The 21,381-nt window shown below is 37.5% G+C and overlaps 1 protein-coding gene and 1 pseudogene across 9 annotated transcripts in view; one reads left to right on the forward strand and one right to left on the reverse strand.

Moving 5' to 3' along the window:
• The window catches only part of EPC2 (enhancer of polycomb 2), a 250,165-nt gene that overhangs the window by 82,667 nt on the left and 146,117 nt on the right, over positions 1-21,381 (reverse strand). Inside the window, exon 1 of one of the 8 annotated variants that reach the window (XM_081580539.1) lies at positions 7,119-7,241. The exons of the other annotated variants lie outside the window; for them this stretch is intronic. The gene's annotated coding sequence lies outside the window, so the exon portion shown is untranslated. Of the gene's footprint in view, positions 1-7,118; positions 7,242-21,381 lie in introns of those variants that run through there. 8 annotated transcript variants of the gene reach the window in all.
• On the forward strand, positions 13,031-15,972 carry LOC145542198 (small ribosomal subunit protein uS8 pseudogene; annotated as a pseudogene). Its single transcript, XR_014079646.1, has one exon. The product of XR_014079646.1 is annotated as a small ribosomal subunit protein uS8 pseudogene (transcript).

A 21,381-nucleotide genomic window follows, 5' to 3' on the forward strand; every position in this document is an offset into this window, starting at 1 on the left:
TCCCAGGATGTCTGGCTCTATGTGAGTGATCACTCCATCGTGATTATCTGGGCCGTGAAGATATATTTTTGTACAGTTCAGTCGTGTCCAACTTTGTGACCCCATGAACTATAGCCCACCAGGCTCCTCTTGCCTGGGATTCTCCAGGCAAGAAGACTGGAATGGGTAGCCATTCCCTTCTCAGGGGATCTTTCCAACCCAGGGATCAAACCTGGGTCTCTCACATTGCAGGCAGATTCTTTACCATCTGAGCCACCTGGGAAGCTCTACTTTCCTATTACCTTGATGATATTTCACCTCTCCTGGTTAAAGAAAGTGATACAGTGTGCAATGTCACCCTGCACCGATATAATATTTTATAGTTCTCAAAGTACACCCACAATCACATGCGTATTAGCTCCTGACAATCTTGGAACACAAGGGTAGATATTAGTTTCCATTTTTATAAATGGCACTCAAGAAACAAGTGACTTACTCTTATCAAATAGTAATGATATACAAGAGAAAGAAATTTCAGGACTCTGATTCCAATGTTTCCTGATTATCCCATCCTTACTAGAAAAGTCTGATAAAGATTAAAAAACAGGTTCTTTTAATGCTAATAAATCTACAGACACAGGTAACAAAAAAACTGTGCATATTTTTTATTTGAAGAGATTCTTTTGATGTATATTTTACTTTGTCCTAAATACACTTTTAGGTATAGTCCAATTTTTGAAATACATCTTTAATAGATTAAGATTTAACATTAATTTTACAAATGAAAAATTTAAAAACAGATCATGGATGACTCCCTTCTTAATGCAGCAGACAGATGACAGATGCAGCCAGAAATTTAAGGAGTTAGACCATGACATACTCCCCCATTTACAGACTAAATTTAGCTCTACGAATAAATTTTCAGCTACCATTTCCTTCCCCAGATTATCAGTCCCTCAATCTGTAAAAAAAAAAAAAAAAAAAAATCAGAAAAAACAATGACAAGGCTTCTTGAGGACTGTGTTTCATACAATAGTTATAATCAGTGGCAAACACACACAAAAGCCTGAAAGGAGGTATCAAGAGTTTTGACTTGTCATTGTATGGGGGGGGGAGAGGTTGACAGGAGTAATGCTGTTCTTGTTACATGCTGCATTATACATTGGTGATGTTACCTAATTTTTAAAAACAACTAATAACCAAGAACTACTTAATTTCCTTTAAGAAAGCATGACTTTGACCTACCAACTCCACAAACGGAATTCATCAAAAGGCAACCAACAAATGGGCAACACTGACTAAATGAAAATGCTCATCATGGCACTGTTTCTAACACCAAAAAAAAAGTCTAAATAGCAATAAATACATAATTAGTATATAAATTGTTATATTATATCCATAAACTAGAACTTGTAGATAATAGTAGAAAACAACATAACACAGACCTCTAGTGACCTGAAAAAAAGCCTGGAAGAATACAGACTAGAACATTCCACAAAATGCTATTCCTTCTGTGTGCCCTTTTGCAGTTTCAGAATTTTCTATACATTTATTTTCTATAGATAAATCTATATTAAACTTTCATAAACTAAAAAAAAAAAAAAGATATAAAAAAGTTTAACATCTTAAATGAAGGAACTTTCCACCAAAAACACAAAATCACTTCTCATGGTCACTTTGACATTCTGAAATATCCTTTGACACCTATCATATTACATACCTAAACATTTTTTGTGTTTTCCTAGAAATATTTTGTTGTTGTTCAGTCAGTAAGTCGTATCCTACTCTTTGAGATCCAATGAACTGCAACACACCAGACTCCTCTGCCTCCTACACTGTCTCCCAGGGTTTGCTCAAATTCAGGTCCATTGAGTCAGTGATCCTATCTAACATCTCATCCACTGCTGCCCCCTTCTCCTTTTGCCTTCAATCTTTCCCAGCATCAGGGTCTTTTCCAATAAGTCAGCTCTTCATATCAGGTGGCCAAAGTATTGAAGCTTCAGCATCAGTCCTTCCAACAAATATTCAGGGCTGATTTCCCTTAGGATCAACTGGTTGGATCTCCTTGCAGTCCAAGGAACTCTCAAGAGTCTTCTCTAGTACAATATGAAAGCATCAATTACTAAGAAAAATATAAAGTATATAATTTCTCTACACTTTATACTCTTCCTAGTAACACATGAGATTATATGGTAAGCCATTCAACACAAACTAAAAGATGCTAAATAATTAATGACTTCTAGTCATGTATAAGTACCAAGCACAATTCCACAAGGTACAAGGTAGAAATATTTTTTCTTCTGGAGATGAGTAAACTAAGACTCTATGATTTCTATGACAGAAATTAGCAGGACTGAAATTTGAATCATTGTTTGTATGTCTCTTTTCCATCTTGCCAAGCTCATGCCCCAATATGTAGGCTAGGTTTCAGAATCCATCAAATTAGGCTGCATACAAAGTTAAACATTCATTGATATTTTAAAAATTTGCATCCAAAATTTCCAACTAAAGATTGCTGATTGAATAAGTACAATTTTCTACTCTACCTCACTGTAATTATAAACTTACTAGTAAAGGACTAAAAAACTTAAGCCACAACGACAAACTGAATTACAGATGAACCATCAGCACAAAACAGAGTGTAGCAAAATTCTTGGAGATCAAAATCAAAACAGGAAGTTTCAAATACAGAGAAGAAAAAAAATTTTTGAACTGAGCCCATCTCACTTGTCCTGCAGAAAACAAAATTATGGGGATTGTGAAACATTAGCTAGAAAGAGCCAGAATGAGACAAGCTATTTTTTGCCTACTCCTCAAAAGCAGGTCATTCCATACAGCTTACACAGACAGAAGAGGGCACTACTAAACTAAGAATGTTGTGACCTACCCCAAATATACAAAAAACTAAGATCAGAGGAGGATGGAAAAGACTCAGGAAAAAAATGGAAAGAGCTGACTGATCTCAAAAAGAAAAAGACAATCACCTCAGAGATGAAAACTAAAATTATGAGAAGCCTAGTGTAAAATATACTCAAAGACTTAAGTGTGTTTTATATAGGATGTCAAATAACCAAGTGAATAGAAATAAAGTGAAAAAAGAAGTAAAATGAGTAAGAAAGATGACAATATAAAAACAGGCAAAGAAGAAATGACATTCATATAAGTGGAGTCCTTGAAGAAAAAACAAAGCAAAAAAGAGAAAATGCAATAGAACTAGTATTTAAGATAAAATATATGAATCTACTTATTAAAAAAAGCCCAAGAGGGAGCAAGATGGAACACAAGAACTAGCATCTCCAGACAGGATCTGATACTGCTTCGGGCAATTAGGAGAAAACATTCAGCTCACAGCTTCTTCCCTGGGAGGGAAGCAGAAGAGTGGAACATGTGTCTAAATTCCAGCTTTGGGGGGAGTTGCCCAAGGGACTACCTTCTGTCTCACTTAACTCAGAAGGCTAACTGAGCCAGCATTCTTTGGATGACTAGGCGCTGTGGAGAACAAAAAAGAACTTAAGAGGCTTGCTGCAACATCAGAAAACTCGCAGTAACACTGACAAACATCAGAGGCAGCAAAAGATTACAACAAGCTCCTAATAGAAAATCCAGGGAACCCCTCTAAATGGGAAATTATGTGCACGTGCCCAGTGAAGATTTATCTCCCGAAAAGGTTTGACGGCTTCCAGACTCCCTACCTGGGTTGATTGCTAAAGCTCTTACCCTGTATGAAGCCAGTTCATAAAGACTAGGAGTTACGGTTACTTCTTCAAACAAAATTATAACGACAGAAAAAAACAAGGCACATGAAAACACAAGGCAGGGGGCAACTGGACAATCAAAAAAAAGCACAATAAATCTCCAGAAACTGATCCTAAAGAAATAAGAGACTGGCGAATTATCTGACAACAAAAGTTTAAAATAATCATATTAATAAAGTTCAATGCACTAAAAGAATACAGACGAACAAAATCAGGGAAAACAATGCATGAACAAAATGTAAATATCAAGAAAGAGATGGAAAACATTAAAAAAAAAAAAACACACAGAAAACATTAAAAAAAAAAAAAAAAACAAAACACCAACCAAATGGAAAATCTGGACCTGAAGATGACAATAAATGAATTGGAAAAAAAAAAAAAAATCAACCTAGGGGCTCAACAGCACACTTGATTAAGCAGAAGAATTAGTGGACTCAAAGAGAAAAAAATGAATGAATAAAACCTAAGAAACTGATGACACCACCAACAGATCAAGATACACATATGGAAGCCCTAAAAGGAGGAAAAAGGAGCAGAAAGCTTATTGGAAGAAACAAATGGTCCCAAATTTACCAAATCCAAAAAGGACATCCAAATTCAAAATGTTCAAAAGAAGAACCCAAAAAAGCCTACACTAAGACATATAACCAAAGTGTCAAAAGTCAAAGACAGAGAAAGTCCAGAAAGCAGCAAGAGAAAAAGCAAATCATCAGGTACAAGGGAGCATCCTCAAGACTCATCAAAAACATTACAGGCCTTGGACTTCCCTAGTGGTAGAGTGGTTAAGAATCTGCCTGCCAATGCAGGGGACACAGGTTCCATCCCTGGCCTGGAAGACTCTCCATGCTGCAGGGCAACTAAGTCCCTGGCCACAACAACTGAGTCCACACACATCGCAACTACTGAAGCCCGCATTAGCTTGAGCCTGTGTGAAGAAACTACTGAGACTACTCACCACAACTACTGAAGCCTGGTGCTCTATCACAAGAGAAGCCACGGTAAAAAGTAGTCTGCACACTGCAACTAGACTGGAGTCCCCACTCACCACAACCAGAGAAAGCCTGAACATAGCAACAAAGACCCAGCGCATCCAAAACTAATAAATTTTTTAGGAGAAACATTACAAGCCAGAAAGTAGTGGAATGATATATCCAAAGCACTGAAGCAAACAAAAAACCTGCCAACCACAATTCTGTATCTGGAAAAACTGCCCTTCAAAAATCAAAGAAATAAAGACCTAACAAGATAAACAAAGGCTGAAAGAGTTAATCACCAGTGGATCTGTCTTTTATAAGAATTGCTAGAGACAGTCCTTCAAGTTGAAGCAAAAACACTAATTAGACAGTACATAGAACCACTGAAAAATAGAGAATTCTCCAGTAAAGGTAAATATATAGACAAATACAGAATCTTGTAATACTGTAATGGTGATGCACAAGTCACTTTTAATTCTCATATAGAATTTAAAAGATAAAAAACATAAAAACAATTAAATATAAAACTATGTCAATGGACACACCATATCAAGTACCTTTTACAACCACTATCTTTTCCAATTAAACTAGAAATCAATAGCAAAAGAAAACTTGGAAAATTTAAATATGCAGAAACCAAACAACATATTTTTTAACAATCAATGGGTCAAAAGAAAAAAATGACAAAGGCATTTAGAAAACAGACAAATGAAAACACAATATAACAAAAACTTCAGGGATGCAGCAAAAGCGATATTAAGAAAGAAGGTTATAACGATAAATTCCTACCTACATTAAAAAAGAATAGATTTGAAGTCAACAACCTAACTTTACACCTCAAGGAACTAGGAATAGAACAAACAAAACCCAAAGGTAGTTGAAGGAAGGAAATAATAAATTAGACTGGAGTAGAAATAAACGAAAATGAGAACAGAGAAATTTTTTTAAAAAATACCAACAAAACTAAAAGTTCTTTGAAGAGATCGACAAAATTGACAAACCCTTAGCTACATGATGGAGAAGGAAATGGCAACCCACTCCGGTACTCTTGCCTGGAAAATCCCATGGATGGAGGAGCCTGGTAGGCTACAGTTCATGGGGTCGCAGAGTCTGACACGACTGTGCAACTTCCCTTTCACTTTAGCTACATGAATTAAGAAAAACTCAAATACCAAAAATCAGAAACTGAGAGAAGATACACTAAAACTGATGCCCCTGGGGGAGGGGAGAGGGTGATCATAAGAGATTACTATTAACAATTATACAACAAATTAATCTAGAAGAAACATAAATTTCTAAAAGTATACAATCTACAAAGGCTAAATCATGAAAAAATTAAAAACATGAACTACAGAAATGATACTGAATATACTGAATCATTAAACAAACAACTCTCAACAAAGAAAAGCTCATCACCAGATGACTTCACTACTAGAGAATTCTACCAACATTTAAAGACTTCAATCCTTCTCAAAATCTAAAAAAAAACTGGAGAGGAGAAAACTTTCAAACTCATGAGTCCAGTATTATCCTGAAACCAGAATCAGACAGATACTACATGGGGGGTGGGGATATGCAAATGGATAAAGGTAGTCAATAGGTACAAAATTCCAGTTACAAGTTTAATAAGTCCTGAGAGTGTAATGTACAGCATGGTGACTACAGTTAATAATACAGTACTATATATATGCAAGTTGCTAGGAGAGTACATCTTAAAGTCCTCCTCACAAGGGAAAAAAAATTTTGTAACTATGTGAGGTGACAGATGTTAACTAAACCTATTGTGGTAATCATTTTACAACATACACATATATCAAATCATTATGCTGTACACTTTAATACAATATTATGTGTCAATTATATCTCAATAAAACCAGAAGAGGGAAGGCAGAGGGACACTGCAAGTAAAACAAAACAAAAAACAATAAAAGACACAAAAAACCCTACAGGCCAATATTGCTGACAAATAACAACGCAGAAGTCCTCAACAAAATTCTAGTAAACCAAATTCAACAACACATGAAGAAGATTATACGTCATGACCAAGTGGGATTTATTTCTGGAATGCAAGAAAGCTCAATGTATAAAAATTGGTCAATGTAATACACATAAGAGAATGAAGGACAAAAATCACATGATTATTTCAATTGACATGCTGAAAAAAATCCAAACTCTTTCATACTAACACTCAAGAAACTAGGAACAGAAGGAAATCGTCTCAAGCTCACAGCTAACAATATACTCAACAGTGAAAAACTGAAAGCACTGTTCCTTTTAGATCAGGAAAAAACCCAGCAGGCTTGCTTTTGCCACTTCTATTCAACACAGTTCTGGAAGTCTTAGGAAGAGCAATTATCAAGAAAAAGAAATACCAAATTGGAAAGAAAGAAGTAAAAATATCTTTGCCCACAGATGATATGATCTTCTATATGTTGTTGTTCAGTCACCAAGTTGCGTCCAACTCTTTGCGAACCCGTGGACTGCAGCATGTCAGGCTTCCCTGTCCTTCATCTCCTGGAGCTTGCTCAAACTCATGTCCACTGAGTCAGTATATCAATCTGAAGGCTGCTGCCATTGTTCACTCAGTCGTGTTCAACCCTTTGTGACTCCCATGGACTGCAGCACAGGCTTCCCTGTCCTTCACTATCTCCCTGAGTTTGCTCAAGCTCATGTCCATTGAGTTAGTGATGCCATCCAACCATCTCATCCTCTGTTGCCCTCTTCTCCTTCTGCCCTCAGTCTTTCCCAGCATAATGGTCTTTTCCAATTAGTCGGCTCTTCACATCAGGTGGCCAAAGAACTGGAGCTTCAACTTCAACATCAATCCATCCAATGAGCATTCAGGGTTGATTTCGTTTAGTACTGACTGGTTTGATCTCCTTGCAGTGTTATTTACAATAACCAAGTGGTAGAAGCAACCCAAGTGTTTACTGACAGATGAATGCATAAACAAAATGTGGTACATACATACGATGGAATATTAGTCAGTCTTAAACAGGAAGACCATTCTGACACATGCCACAACATGTGTGAATCTTGAGGATATTATAAGTGAAATAAGCTAGTCACAAAAGCACAAATACTACACTGCTTATAAGAGGTCTAAATAAAGTAGTCCAATTCTTGGAAAGAGTGGTTGTTGTCAGGGGTTGGGGGAGGACAAAAAGGAAGCAGTTGTTCAATGGGTACAGAGTTTCAGTTTTCCAAGAAAAGTGCTAGATATGTTACATAACACTATGCATGCAGCTAACACTACTCTACACCTAAATATGATTAAGATGTTACACTTTAAAACACTAAGTACCTGGCAAAAGTAATACAGAACAACAGACTCTGGCATATATTTGAATAAAACTATTTCAAAAATAATGAAAAAATCCTCAAAGCAAACAATAGTTAACAATGACATATCACTTAAATGGCCAAAAGAATCAGATGAATATCAGACTTTAAAACTAACATATAAAGCAAAGAATCAATGAGGCAGCATTTCCAAAAACCTCAATGAACATAAAGTATGAATCATAGATTTTACATCCAGCTAAGTTATCCTTCAAGTATCAAAGCTACACAAGGTACTCAGGGACTTTAATAGGGGACTTCTGAGAAATCTACTAGAACAGCACTGTTCAGAATATAATGGGAACTACATATGTGAGCCACACATTTAAATCTTCCAGTAGTCACAGTAAAAAACAGTAGAAACAGGATGAAATTAATTTTAATATTTTATTTAAGTCAATATAAATATCCAAAAATTATCATTTCAACATGGAATCAATATAAAAAGGTATAGAGATATTTTACATTTTTTCTTTCATACCAAGCCTATAAAACCTGTATGTAACACATGTGTTTTACATGTATAGAAATCTCAGTTCAGACTATCCATATTTCAAATGCTCTACAGCCACAAACGACTAGTATAGGCCATGGGTTCATCTAACCAAGATATCAATGGAAAACTTCAGCAAAATTATATAAACACAAACACACACATATTCATGTATCTCAAAGATGGGAAAAAGGCTAGAGGATTAATGTACAAACATTTGCACACTAAAGTGGAAATAATGCAATTAAAAAGGGAGAAGGAAAAAAAGACTGGAGCAAAATTTTAAAAACTAGCCAATATAACAGAATACAAAAAATTAAATGTTATGAAAGAGTTGAGATCAAACATATTCAGCCATATCAATAAATATGAATGGACTTATAACATCTATGAAAACAAAAAGATTTTCAATTTGTCTCATAACTCTAAACTCAATTATATGCTTATACAAGAAATATCCTACCCATCATCACCCTAAAAAGTGGTCAGAAAGAATAAAAGGAATGGATATAAAGTTTATAGGTGATAGAAGACAGTAAGAAAGACAAATTCATCCTATTATCAGATAAGTAGAATTCAAGCCAAAGAGTATTAAGCATGACCCAAAATCCACAATTCATAACAAAGATTTTGATTTCTTTACACATTTATGAATATCGATGTATCAATAATAATTTATGATCAAATAATCATTTTGTGAAGCAAAAGCTACAAATAGGGAAGCACTGATAAAAATTTAAAAGACCACTCAGCACAAGGCAAATCAAGTGGTCAAAAAGCAAGCAAGGACCTAAGCAACCAAATAAGGTAAATCTTACAGTTATTTATCAAACTTTACACCCAATGCCCCTTAATATGAAGTCTTCATGGAAATTCCACAAAATTGAGCATATATTAGCTAAGAATTACAAATAATAGGTTATTATGGATGGAGTAGAAGGGTAAGAAGAGAGAGATGTTTCTCTGAGGATATACTCTTTAACAGTTCTGAATTTTAGAACCCTGTTAATGTTTCATATACTCTAAAACTAATCAAAACTAATGAGAAGCAAAGAGAACCCAAACAGAACTCAAAAAAAAAAAAAAAAACCCAACAAATATACCTCATTTATTGGAAATGAATATTCATGTCTACAATAAAGGGGACTGGGAAAGAATGGAATTCAAGTTCCTTTCAAAAATAATGATTTAAAGCTCACTGGTAAAATTTAGACCATATAAACTTCATAGGATTGTTGTAATGATTATATAAGTTAGTAAGGTGTTCAGAATAGTCCATTGCACACTGTCAAGGCTAAAAGTTTCTGATTTTTATTACAATATACCACTAGGGTGCACTACTCAAAATAGTGAAATTCTAAGAAGAAAATTTTAAAAAATCGAAATTTTGACAATTCAAAACCTTTTCTCAACACCCAAGGAAAAGATGTCCTCAATCTGATAAAGGGCAGGCAGTACAGTGGAAAACTTACAGATAACATCATACTTAATGGTCAAAGACTGAATTCTTTTCCTCTATGATCAAAACCAAGTGCCCCAAAGTCTATTTTCCCTGAGTTTCTGGTCGGTGCAGTGAGGAAAGAAAAAGAAATGGCATGCATATTGGGGGGGGGGGGAGGGAGTAAAACTTTGTACATGACATGGTCATGGAGAGAGAGAATCCGATGGTATCTCAACAGAGCTACTAAAACTAAAAAATGAAATGTAGACTGCAAGTCAATATTTGTAACTCAATTGTATTTCTATTATCCTAGCAACTGAAAATGAAAATAAAAAGCTATTACCATTTAAAACAGCATTAAACCACTAAATATTTAGGGACAGTAAATATGCCTATGCAAAACTTGCTTGTCAATATAAACAGACAGCTGCAGTATGTTCATAAATTGGAAGGTTCAATACTGTTCAAAAAATTTACTAGAGTAAATTTCCCTCAAAACTGATTCACAGAGAGATAATAATAATCAACAAAAATCCCAATCAAAATCCCAACAGGCTTTTTTAACAGAAATGGACAAGCTGATTCTAAAATTCATATGGAAAGGCAAAAGAAATGCAAAAATAATCTTGAAAAAAATCTGAAGATCTGATTACAAGCTACACTACAAAATATACAGCTAAATTATTCAAAATCGCATGTTACCAGCATAAGAATGAACATATAAAGCAATGGAAAAGAAAGAAGTCTAAACACAGATCCACCCCCCCCACACATACACGTAATGAATTTTAGACAAAGGTACCCAATTAATGGGGGAACTGAATGGGGATAAGGAAAGTCTTGTCAACAAATTGTCTGGATGTCAGTTTGGGAAAAAATAACCCATATTGCTAATCTAAAATTACACACAAAAATGTATTCAAAGATAGGTCACAGACAAAGTCTAAACTTGTAAAATGCCTACAAGAACATATAAGAAAACCTTAGTGACCCTGGGTTTGGCAAAGATTTCTTACGACATAAAAAAGAACAAATTATATATGAAAGAACTAATAAACTAGACTTCCTCAAAATTAAAAAATTGTGCTATTCAAAGTACATTCTTAAGAAAATGAAAAGACAGCCAGACTGGAGGAAAAATTATTCACAGTAAGTATGTGAGAGGCCTTGTATGCAGAATATATAAAGAACTCTTACAACTCAATAATAAGAAAACAACTCTATTGTTTTGTGGGGGGTTTTTGTCGGGCATGTGTGATCTTAAGTTTCCCAACCAGGGAGAACCCATGGCCCCTGCATTAGGAGCACAGTCTTAACCACTGGACCGCCAGGGAAGTCCTGAAAACAATCCTGTTTTTAAAGAAAAGAGATATTTCAAAAAATAAGATGCAGGAATGGCCAATAAGCACTTGAAAATATGTTCAACATCCGTGTACCAAGAAAATGCAAAATAAAATTACAGTTTTGACTACATACCCACAAAATGACTAAAATTAAGAAACTGATAATAATATCAACTGCTGGTGGGAACGTCAAATGATATCACCACTTTGTAAACTGCTGGGGTGTTTCTTATAAAAATACACTTAGCACGTGACCCAGCAATCTTACTTCTAAGTGTATACCTAAAAAGTGAAATGCATGCCCACAATGAGAGAGTCAATTCCTAGGCAGGTTGATAAGAAGTCCGGGGCCCCAAGAAGGAAAAAATGGTCTGGGGCTCTCAAAGAGGAGATAGGGGTCTGGAATTCTCAAGGAGGAGCAAAGGACAAGTATCTTTTTTTTTCCTCTGTACATTCCTTAGTCTTAGTCACATAAAATGTTTTTTTCTTTAAGCCTGGAACTGATGATTACACAACAAACAACTCAGTTTAAACTCTGTACTAAGGATTATGTATGTGGCTTCCCTTGTAGCTCAGTTGGTAAAGAATCTGCCTGCAATGGGTCAGGAAGATCCCCTTGAGAAGGAAATGGCCAACACACTCCAGTTCCTGCCTGGAGAATCCCATGGACAGAGAAGCCTGGCAGGCTACAGTCTATGGGGTTTCAAGAGTTGGACACGACTTAGCGACTAAATCATCACCAAGGATTATATAACAATAATGTATTCTACTTGACTGCAGATGGTGACTGCAGCCATGAAATTAAAAGACACTTGCTCCTTGGAAGAAAACTTATGACCAACCTAGACAGCATAATAAAAAGCAAAGACATTACTCTGCCAACAAAGGTTCATCTAGTCAAAGCTATGGTTTTTCCAGTAGTCATGTATGGATGTGAGAGTTGGACTATAAAAAAAGCTGAGCACCGAGGAATTGATGCTTTTGAACTGTGGTGTTGGAGAAGACCCTTGACAGTCCCTTGGACTGCAAGGAGATCCAACCAGTCCATCCTAAAGGAGATCAGTCCTGAATATTCCTTGGAAGGACTGATGTTGAAGCTGAAATTCCAATACTTTGGCCACCTGATGCGAAGAACTGACTCATTTGTAATGACCCCGACACTGGGAAAGATTGAAGGCAGGAGGAGAAGGGGATGGCAGAAGATGAGATGTTTGGATGGCATCACTGACTCGATGGACAAGCATCTGAGTAAACTCCAGAGGTTGGTGATGGACAGGGAAGCCTGGCGTGCTGGAGTCCACCGGGTCGCAAAGAGTCGAACACGAATGAGCGACTGAACTGAACTGATCCTGCTTGAGGACAGTTTCTCCTTCCTGAAAACCTCCTGGCTAATCCTGTTATCTTAAAATATAAATTACGGGGGCGGGGGTGGGTCTAGTAATATCTTTACAACCTTGAGACATTCTTCCAATTTACTGCAATAACTAATTAAAAAGTATATAACTTCCTAGTGAGGGGGGCACTCTTCATCCCCCCTCTGATGTCTATGTCAGAAGCTTTCTCTGTCCCTTTTCTTACCTTAATAAAACTCTGCTACACAAAAGCTCTTGAGTGATCAAGCCAGGTCTCTGGTCCTGAAGCTAAATCATCTTCTTTGGAGATCACAAATCCAACATCGTTCACTGTAAGCTATCATCTTGGGGGCTCGTCTGGGATCTTCAGGACAAGGTAAGAACACTCAGAGCTCTAGTCTCTCTGCTTTCTCAGTACACACATTTTCCACTTTACTTTACTAACTCTACGGTGTGCTTGTGTGAATGAATAACATGCCTTGCAAGAAGCAAGTGATGAGCCCTGCTCTGTGGTTTTGCAGTGCCTTGTAATGACTGAAGGCAGCCCCCAAAAGGGGAGCCTTGTCGGGGGTTTATACCAACCTGCCAATGCCAAGAGACAACTAAAGTCCCTGCTAGTGGAGCGACCAGAGATGGGCAAAGAATGTGGACCGAACTTTCCTTTCTCAGTCACCTTTTCCTGGTCCCTTTGACCATTTTGTAATTGTCTGGGGAATTAGAACTACTAACCTAATCTGTCAGATCACAGACTTTCAAGGGAACTGTGATCCATGCTGTTACTATTTACTTTTACTTAGACCCCAAGTATGGAAGTGCCTAGCCTTGCTAGGAGCCAGAAGTTATAAGAGTATGTTTGGGAGCGAGGCAGAGTTCTAGCTCCAAGAATGTCTCTCAGGCTAGAGGTCGCTCCCTTGGCTGCCTGTCTCAGGGACCACCGACCTGAAAGTGAGTCTTTGTCATGGCTGCGCCTCCAATCTACGTGGACAGAAGCACTGCTGGTGACCCTGAGGTTTCTGAGGACACAGGCGGGGAACTGCAGGATCTGGTCAGACTGGAAGTGCAATGGGCTTATTCACTTGGTAGTCCTGTTAATGGACCAGAGGAGGCTCTCTGGCAGCTTTTGTCTCCACTCCTTAGATATTCTTTTTGTGGAATCTGTGAAAATGAACTGGAAGGACTGGTCCTAGTAGCTTGAGGACAAAAATCACTTTTTCCTCGCTGGCCAACCCTTTTGCTATCACATATACTGGCGTGGTGACACTCAGAAGGGACATCTTGGTTGTTGTTTGTCCCTTTATGACTCACCATTTCTCCTGCCCAGGACTACACTCAGGAATGTGCACAGGCACACATTAGATGGATGCTTCCCCTAGTAGTCCTAGCTTGGGAAACATTCTGGGAAAACTACTCTGCTCCACCCCAGGTGGCATCAGAGGAACAGGGCAAATCAAAGAAAGGTCTTGGTGGTATGGAACTAAGTCAATCTGAGATGCCATCAGGTGTATCTCCACCCCACCTCAGTGGTAGAACCGGGAGGGACAAGTTCGGCGCCTGCGTCGGTAAGGGACAGACGAAGTCCAACCGGGGAAGGAAAGCTTTGGTGGAAAGTCTGTCTACATCCCCATCTAAAGCAGGGAGGAATGCCTCTGGTGGAAAGAAGCCACGGCTGTGGGTCCCGCTTTTTTCTCTCTTACAGATGGGAGCTAACCATTTCAGAACCACTCCTTTAAAATGTACTTAAAAAAAACTGGGACAAGTTTGATCCCCAGAGTTTAAAAAGACATGCCTGATCTTTTTCTGTGATACTGAATGGCCACAGTATCCTTTTGAACACGGGGAACACTGATTGGTTGAAAGGTCTCAATTATAATATTGTTTTACAATTAGACCAGTTCTGTAGAAAACAAGAGAAATAGGTAGAAGTACCATATATATTGCTCTTTATTTTTCTGCAAGACATGCCAGACTTATGTCCTTAGGGTACAGATCTGGGTGTGAAACCTTCAGCTCCCTCCTGTCCTCTTACTTTGACCCTGTATGTGGAGCTCCCAAATGAACAGGCTGAGGATCAGGGCACCCTTCCAGGAGGGGTTACCTCAGTCTTGGTAGAATTTCAAATAGTCCCAATTGTGGTCAAGACTATTTAGAGGATCCAAAAGGTACATAGAAGCCTTTATGGGACTAACTTTACTTTATCTGTGATACAATGGATGTTGGCAGTTTGATCTCTGGTTCCTCTGCCTTTTTCTCAATCCAGCTTGAACTGTATGAAACACACTGTATGGTTTCTTTTCTATGAAGTTTGAACACCAGAGAAACGAATCTATAGCGATTGAAATCAGATCAGCAGCTGCCTGAAAAGACGACGAAGTTATGACTGCAAATAGGTTAAATGGAACTTCCATGGGGAATAAAAATGTTCTATTTCTGTTTGGAGTGGTGGTTATACAGGTATATTAAATAAACGCTTTATGGGAATTTCCCAATGGTTAGGGGATTCTGCACTTCCACTGGGGGAGGGATATTGATCCCTCATGGGGGAACCAAAATCCCGCATGGCCTGTGCTGTGGGCTCCATGGTGGCTCAGACAGTAAAAAATTCGCCTGCGATGCTGGAGACCCAGGTTCGATCTCTGAGCCAGGAAGATTCCCTGAAGAAGGGAACAGCTACCCACTCCAGTATTCTTGCCTGGAGAATCACAAGGGACAGAAGAGCCTGGTGGGCTACAACCCATGTGGTCCCAAAAATTGGACATGACTAGGTGACTAATACTTTGACTTTCACTTGGCATGCACTGAAGCAAAATAAATAAATGAATGCTTTACCTTGTATGCAAGTTATACGTCAATAAAGTTGATTTAAAAAATCTAGAAAAAATAGCTCTTTCCGCCATCTTTCCGTGCCGCCAGAATGGTGCGCATGAACGTCCTGGCTGATGCTCTCAAGAGTATCAACAATGCCGAAAAGAGAGGCAAACGCCAGGTCCTTATTAGGCCGTGCTCCAAAGTCATCGTCAGGTTTCTCACAGTGATGATGAAGCATGGTTACATTGGCGAATTTGAAATCAATGATGATCACAGGGCTGGGAAAATTGTTGTGAACCTCACAGGCAGGCTAAATAAGTGTGGAGTGATCAGCCCCAGATTTGATGTGCAACTCAAAGATCTAGAAAAATGGCAGAATAACCTGCTCCCATCCCGTCAGTTTGGTTTCATTGTACTGACAACCTCAGCTGGCATCATGGACCACGAAAAAACATACAGGAGGGAAAATCCTTGGATTCTTTTTCTAGGGATGTAATACATACAAATAAAATGCCTCAGAGGGAAAAAAAAAAATCTAGAAAAAATAACTTCTGATGTAAACAAAAAATTAATATACATAAAACCTGCTGGTAAAGCAATTATTCACAATGATGCTAAAACTGTGATGAATAAAACAGACACTTTCAAGAATGAGTGCTAGTGAATGTGTTGAAGTGTAAGTTGGTATGTTCTAGAGAACAGTTTGGTAATATGATTCTAAGCCTTCAAAAACTTTCTAACAATTAATCTATTATTTACACAATAATTATAGTAAGTAAAACTGGAAACAACTGTATTATCTCCAGTACTGCTATAATTATAATATATCCATGATAATCTTACATACTGCCAATCAAAACTTTTTGAAAAATAGTTTAATGACATGTGAAAATACTTACAAATTATGTAGAAATGGCACACAACAAAATCAGATATTGAAGATAATCTCAAGTATAGTGCAGTAAACAAAATGACAGGGAAAAGCATGCATAAATGGAGAATTAAAAAGTAAAAATCAAAGCTGGAAAGAAATGTGCCGAAGTATTGGTAGTGAAACTATAGTTGGTCTCTCTTTTCTTCTCTATATTTTCTACAATTTACTCAAAGAATATGTACTACAAAAAAGCAACCAGTGCTGATCTTTAAAACCACTTAAACTGATTCCTTCCATGATCAAGAAAGGATGAGATGGAAGAAGACAGAGGAAAAAAAGTCTATATAAATCCTTATCCTATTATAATTAAACCTGCTTCTCTTCTGCTGCTGCTGCTAAGTCGCTTCAGTCCTGTCCGACTCTGTGTGACCCCATCGACAGCAGCCCACCAGGCTCCCCCGTCCCTGGGATTCTCCGGGCAAGAACACTGGAGTGGGTTGCCATTTCCTTCTCCAATGCATTAAAGTGAAAAGGGAAAGTGAAGTCGCTCAGTCGCGTCCGACTCTTAGCGACCCCATAGACTGCAGCCTACCAGGCTCCTCCGTCCATGGGATTTTCCAGGTAAGAGTACTCTTTCCAGGCAAGAGTGGGGTGCCATTGCCTTCTCCAGGCTTCTCTTCTAGTACTTTCTAAATCTGATTCTCCATCCTGGCAACATATTAAAATCACCTGCTGAGGTAAAATATGAACTGTATGGAAGATAAAAGCAGCAGCAGAAACCAGTTAAAAGGTTTCAGCCGCTAACTTCTACTCCAACAAAGATGAAACATGTACAGTGGATATTATTCAGCTATAAGAAGGAATAAAGTACTGACGTATGCCAAAACACAGATGAACCTTTAAAACAGTACACTATGTAAAAGAAGTCAGATACAAAAGGCCATATATGATTCCATCTATAGGAAATGTTCAGAAATAAGCAAATACATAAAGAAAGTATCAGTTCACTTCAGTTGCTCAGTCGTGTCCAACTCTTTGTGACCCCATGGACTGCAGCATGCCAGGCTTCCTTGTCCATCACAAACTCCCAGAGCTTGTTCAAACTCATGTCCATCGAGTCGGTGAGGCCATCCAACCATCTCATCCTCTGTCGTCCCCTTGTCCTTCTGCCTTCAATCGTTCCCAGCATCAGGGTCTTTTCCAGTAAGTCAGTTCTTTGCATCAGGTGGCCAAAGTATTGGAGTTTCAGCTTCAGCATCAGTCCTTCCGATGAGTATTCAGGACTGATTTCCTTTAGGATTGACTGGTTTGATCAAAGTATATTAGTAGCTATTAAGCAGAGCTGTGAATGAGTAGGATGGAGAGTGATTACTGGGGTTTCTTTTTAAGGTGATTGAAGTGTTCTGGAATAAAACAGTTTTGCACTGCACAACATTGTGAACGTACTAAAAATTACTGAACTGCACTCTTTAATATGGTGAAGTAACTGTTACATGGACCTTAAAAACAAACAAAAAAATTACCAAAAAAAAGTGATAGGGAATGAGTTTACCCTTATACCTGAAACATTGAAAAAATTCGGGCAAAAGAGTTGAAACAATGGTTTTTCAGACACAAGACATCAGGTAGTAAAGGACAATGATACTTGAGAGAAGGAAAACAAAACCAGAGAGCCCCATGAATGCCTCATCTTATTACTCTGAAAAAGTATTCTATGTTGTGGAGCAGGAGAATGAAACTGAGGCCAAGGCAAGCAGAGGTTGTGAACTGACGAAACAGAAATGAGTCCAGAAAGATTAAGGCACTAAAGTCCATAAGGCAGAATACCAAAGAGTAGAGAACTACACAGAGAACACAGGAAATCTGCAGAGCTCCCTGGGGTATTCAGCAAAATATTCATCAGCACTTGTGTGTGAAGAAACTAACAATGGATAATGAACAAAACAAAGGATTAGAGGGAACAGAGCCTATCACTCAGGGCTAGAATGATCAACTGCTCCCGTTAACCAGACTAGAAAAAAGATACACTAATACACAGAGGAACAAAGATAAGGATGACATCTGATTTCTCATCAGAAATAATCCAAGTGAAAAGACTAGATCACCGTTTTTCAAAATACCAGAAGGAAAAACTGTCAACCTACAATTCTATATCCAGCAAAAATATTTTCCAAAAATAAAGGCAAAGTTAGAGATTTGCTGTGCAATTTACATAGTTCAGTTCAGAGATTTCTAGAGAGAAACTAATGGTAGGTAAGTGCTAGTTACTTAAATTTATCATGTTTCTTTTGGCACCATGTCTGGGCAGATAAAGGTCTAGAGTTGCTTCTAGTGATATAATTTCTGTCCTACCTGGTAGAGTGGGGAGGGGAAACACCTTTACAACCTTATGTCCTGCTTTTTACAAAAACTGAAGTATTGATTTATAATACTGTTACAGGTGTACAACATAGTGATTCTATATTTCATAGGTTATAGTACATTTAAAGTTATTATAAAATATTGGCTGTATTTACAGTTATACAATATATCCTTTCAGCTTATTTTGTGCCTCTTAATTCCTGACCTCTATCATCCTCTTCCTTCCTTCCCTTTCCCCACTGCTTTGTTCTCTGTGAATTTGTTTCGCTCTTGTTATATTTGCTTTTTTATTTTTCAGATTCCAGATATAAGTGGCAATAGACAGTTTTTCTCTTTCTCTGACTTATTTCACCAAGCATTATACACTGCAGGTTCACCCATGTTGTTGTAAATGGAAAGTTATTTTCTTTTTTATTGCTGCATAATGTTCCATTGTACATAAATTATAATTTCTACTGGAACATATATGTATTTATACATATATTTACACACACACACACATATATATGTACGCTTCTTCTTTATCCATTCATCTGTTGATGGATACTTAGGTTGCTTCCATATCTTGGCCATTGTAAACAATGCTGCATGAACATTGAAGTGCATGTATTTTTTTGAAATTAGTGTTTTCATTTTCTTCAGATATATACAGTAGAATTGCTGTATATACAGTAGAATTCAGTAGAACTGCTGGATCATACGGTAGTTCCATGTTTAGTTTCATGCTTTCACTGCCCTCTAGAAGGGTAGATAAAATAAATGTTTGGCCTTTTGAAGTTTTGGTAAAACTTATCTTCTCGGCTTAGTGTCTTTTGAGGCTTTGCTCATTTTCTGGTCATGAGGCTGTTGTTTATGTATCCTGTATCTTACCAGGAGCCATAGTCAGTTCTAGACTTCAAGTAGTAAATCTCACTGTAGTTCCTCTTCTTGAAGGTGACTTTAGGTCCTGGAAACTTCTGTTTACTCAGTATCTAAAGTCAGGAAGTCCATATTATCCGCCCTCCTCACAACTCTCTATTTATTTTCTGTTTCTGGCCTTAAAAAAATGTTGCCTTTGTATTTAAGAAAGGCCAAGCATCTTTTAATTTCATGGCTGCAGTCACCATCTGCAGTGATTTTGGAGCCCCAAAAAATAAAGTCTGACACTGTTTCCATTGTTTCCCCATCTATTTGCCATGAAGTGATGGGACCAGATGCCATGATCTTAATTTTTTGAATGTTGAGTTTTAAGCCAACTTTTTCACTCTCCTCTTTCACTTTCATCAAGAGGCTCTTTAGTTCCTCTTCACTTTCTGCCATAAGGGTGGTGTCATCTGCGTATATGAGGCTATTGATATTTCTCCTGGCAGTCTTGATTCCACCTTGTGCTTCATCCAGCCCGGTATTTTGGATGGTGTACTCTGTATATAAGTTAAATAAGCAGGGTGACAATATACAGCCTTGACATACTCATTCCTGATTTGGAACCAGTTACATAGTTAACAGACTGTAATGCACATTTATAAATTGTTAAGAAGATATTTTGCTTTACCACATGCAAAAAAGGTGAAAAAAAGACATTTTTAGATTTACAAAATTTGAAAGTATTCATCACCAACAGACGTTCCCTACAAGATATGTTAACAGAAGTCTTTCAGGAAAAAGAAAAACGAACCGGATGAAAGTCTAAATATAAGAGATATTAATAAAAAGCAGGAATAATGATAACCACAAGGGAAAATATACATCTTTTTCTTATTACTTCAAAGTATTTGAAAATAGTTAATTCTTTAAATAAAAATAATAGCACATGGGCTGGACAAGGAGAAACAGAAGTACACTACTGTAAGATTCTTACACTGTACATTAAGTAGTATATCAATCTGAAGGTGGCTGTTATTGTTCAGTCGCTCAGTTGTGTCCGACTTTTTGTGATCCCATGGACTGCAGCATGTCAGGCTTCCCTGTCCTTCACTATCTCCCTGAGTTTGCTCAAACTCATGTGCAGAGTCAATGATGCCATCCCACCATCTCATTCTCTGAAGCCCTCTTCTGCTCCTGCCCTCAATCCTTCCCAGCATCAGGGTCTTTTCCAAAGGGTCGGCTCTTTGTATCAGGTGCCCAAAGTATGGAGTTCTTACACTGCATGTACATTAAGTGGTATAGCAGTCTGAAGGTAGACTGGATTAAAGATATATGCCCCAAATCAGAGTTTCTCAACTTTGATACTACTGACATTCTGGGAAAGGTATTTCTTTGTTGTAGGAATTCTCCCTTGTGCTTTGTAGGGTATTTACCAGCATCCCTGACCCAGAAGATGTCAATAGCACCCCTGGTTGTGAAAAATAAAAAATGTTTCTAGGAATTACCTAGTGTCCTCTGGGAAATAAGCCAGACCCCACTGAGAACCAAGTCCCTAAAGTAACAAAGACCTATACATAATAAGCCAAGAATAGAAATAAAATGGAATTATAAAAAGTAATCCGAAAGAAGGCAAAATAAGTAAAGGGAACTAAGAACAGACAAAACACACGGAAAACATTAAGATGAGAGAGTAAAACCTAACTGTATCAAAAATCATGTTAAATCTCAGTAAACTAGGAAGAGAGAACTTCCTGAACTTGATAAAGGGTATCTACAAAAAAATCTACATCTAACATCATAGTTAATGGTAAGAAACTTG

This window comes from Giraffa tippelskirchi, chromosome 3, assembly GCF_054371585.1.
Source record: "Giraffa tippelskirchi isolate mGirTip1 chromosome 3, T2T-mGirTip1v1.2.pri, whole genome shotgun sequence".
NCBI classification, from domain to species: Eukaryota; Metazoa; Chordata; class Mammalia; order Artiodactyla; family Giraffidae; genus Giraffa; species Giraffa tippelskirchi.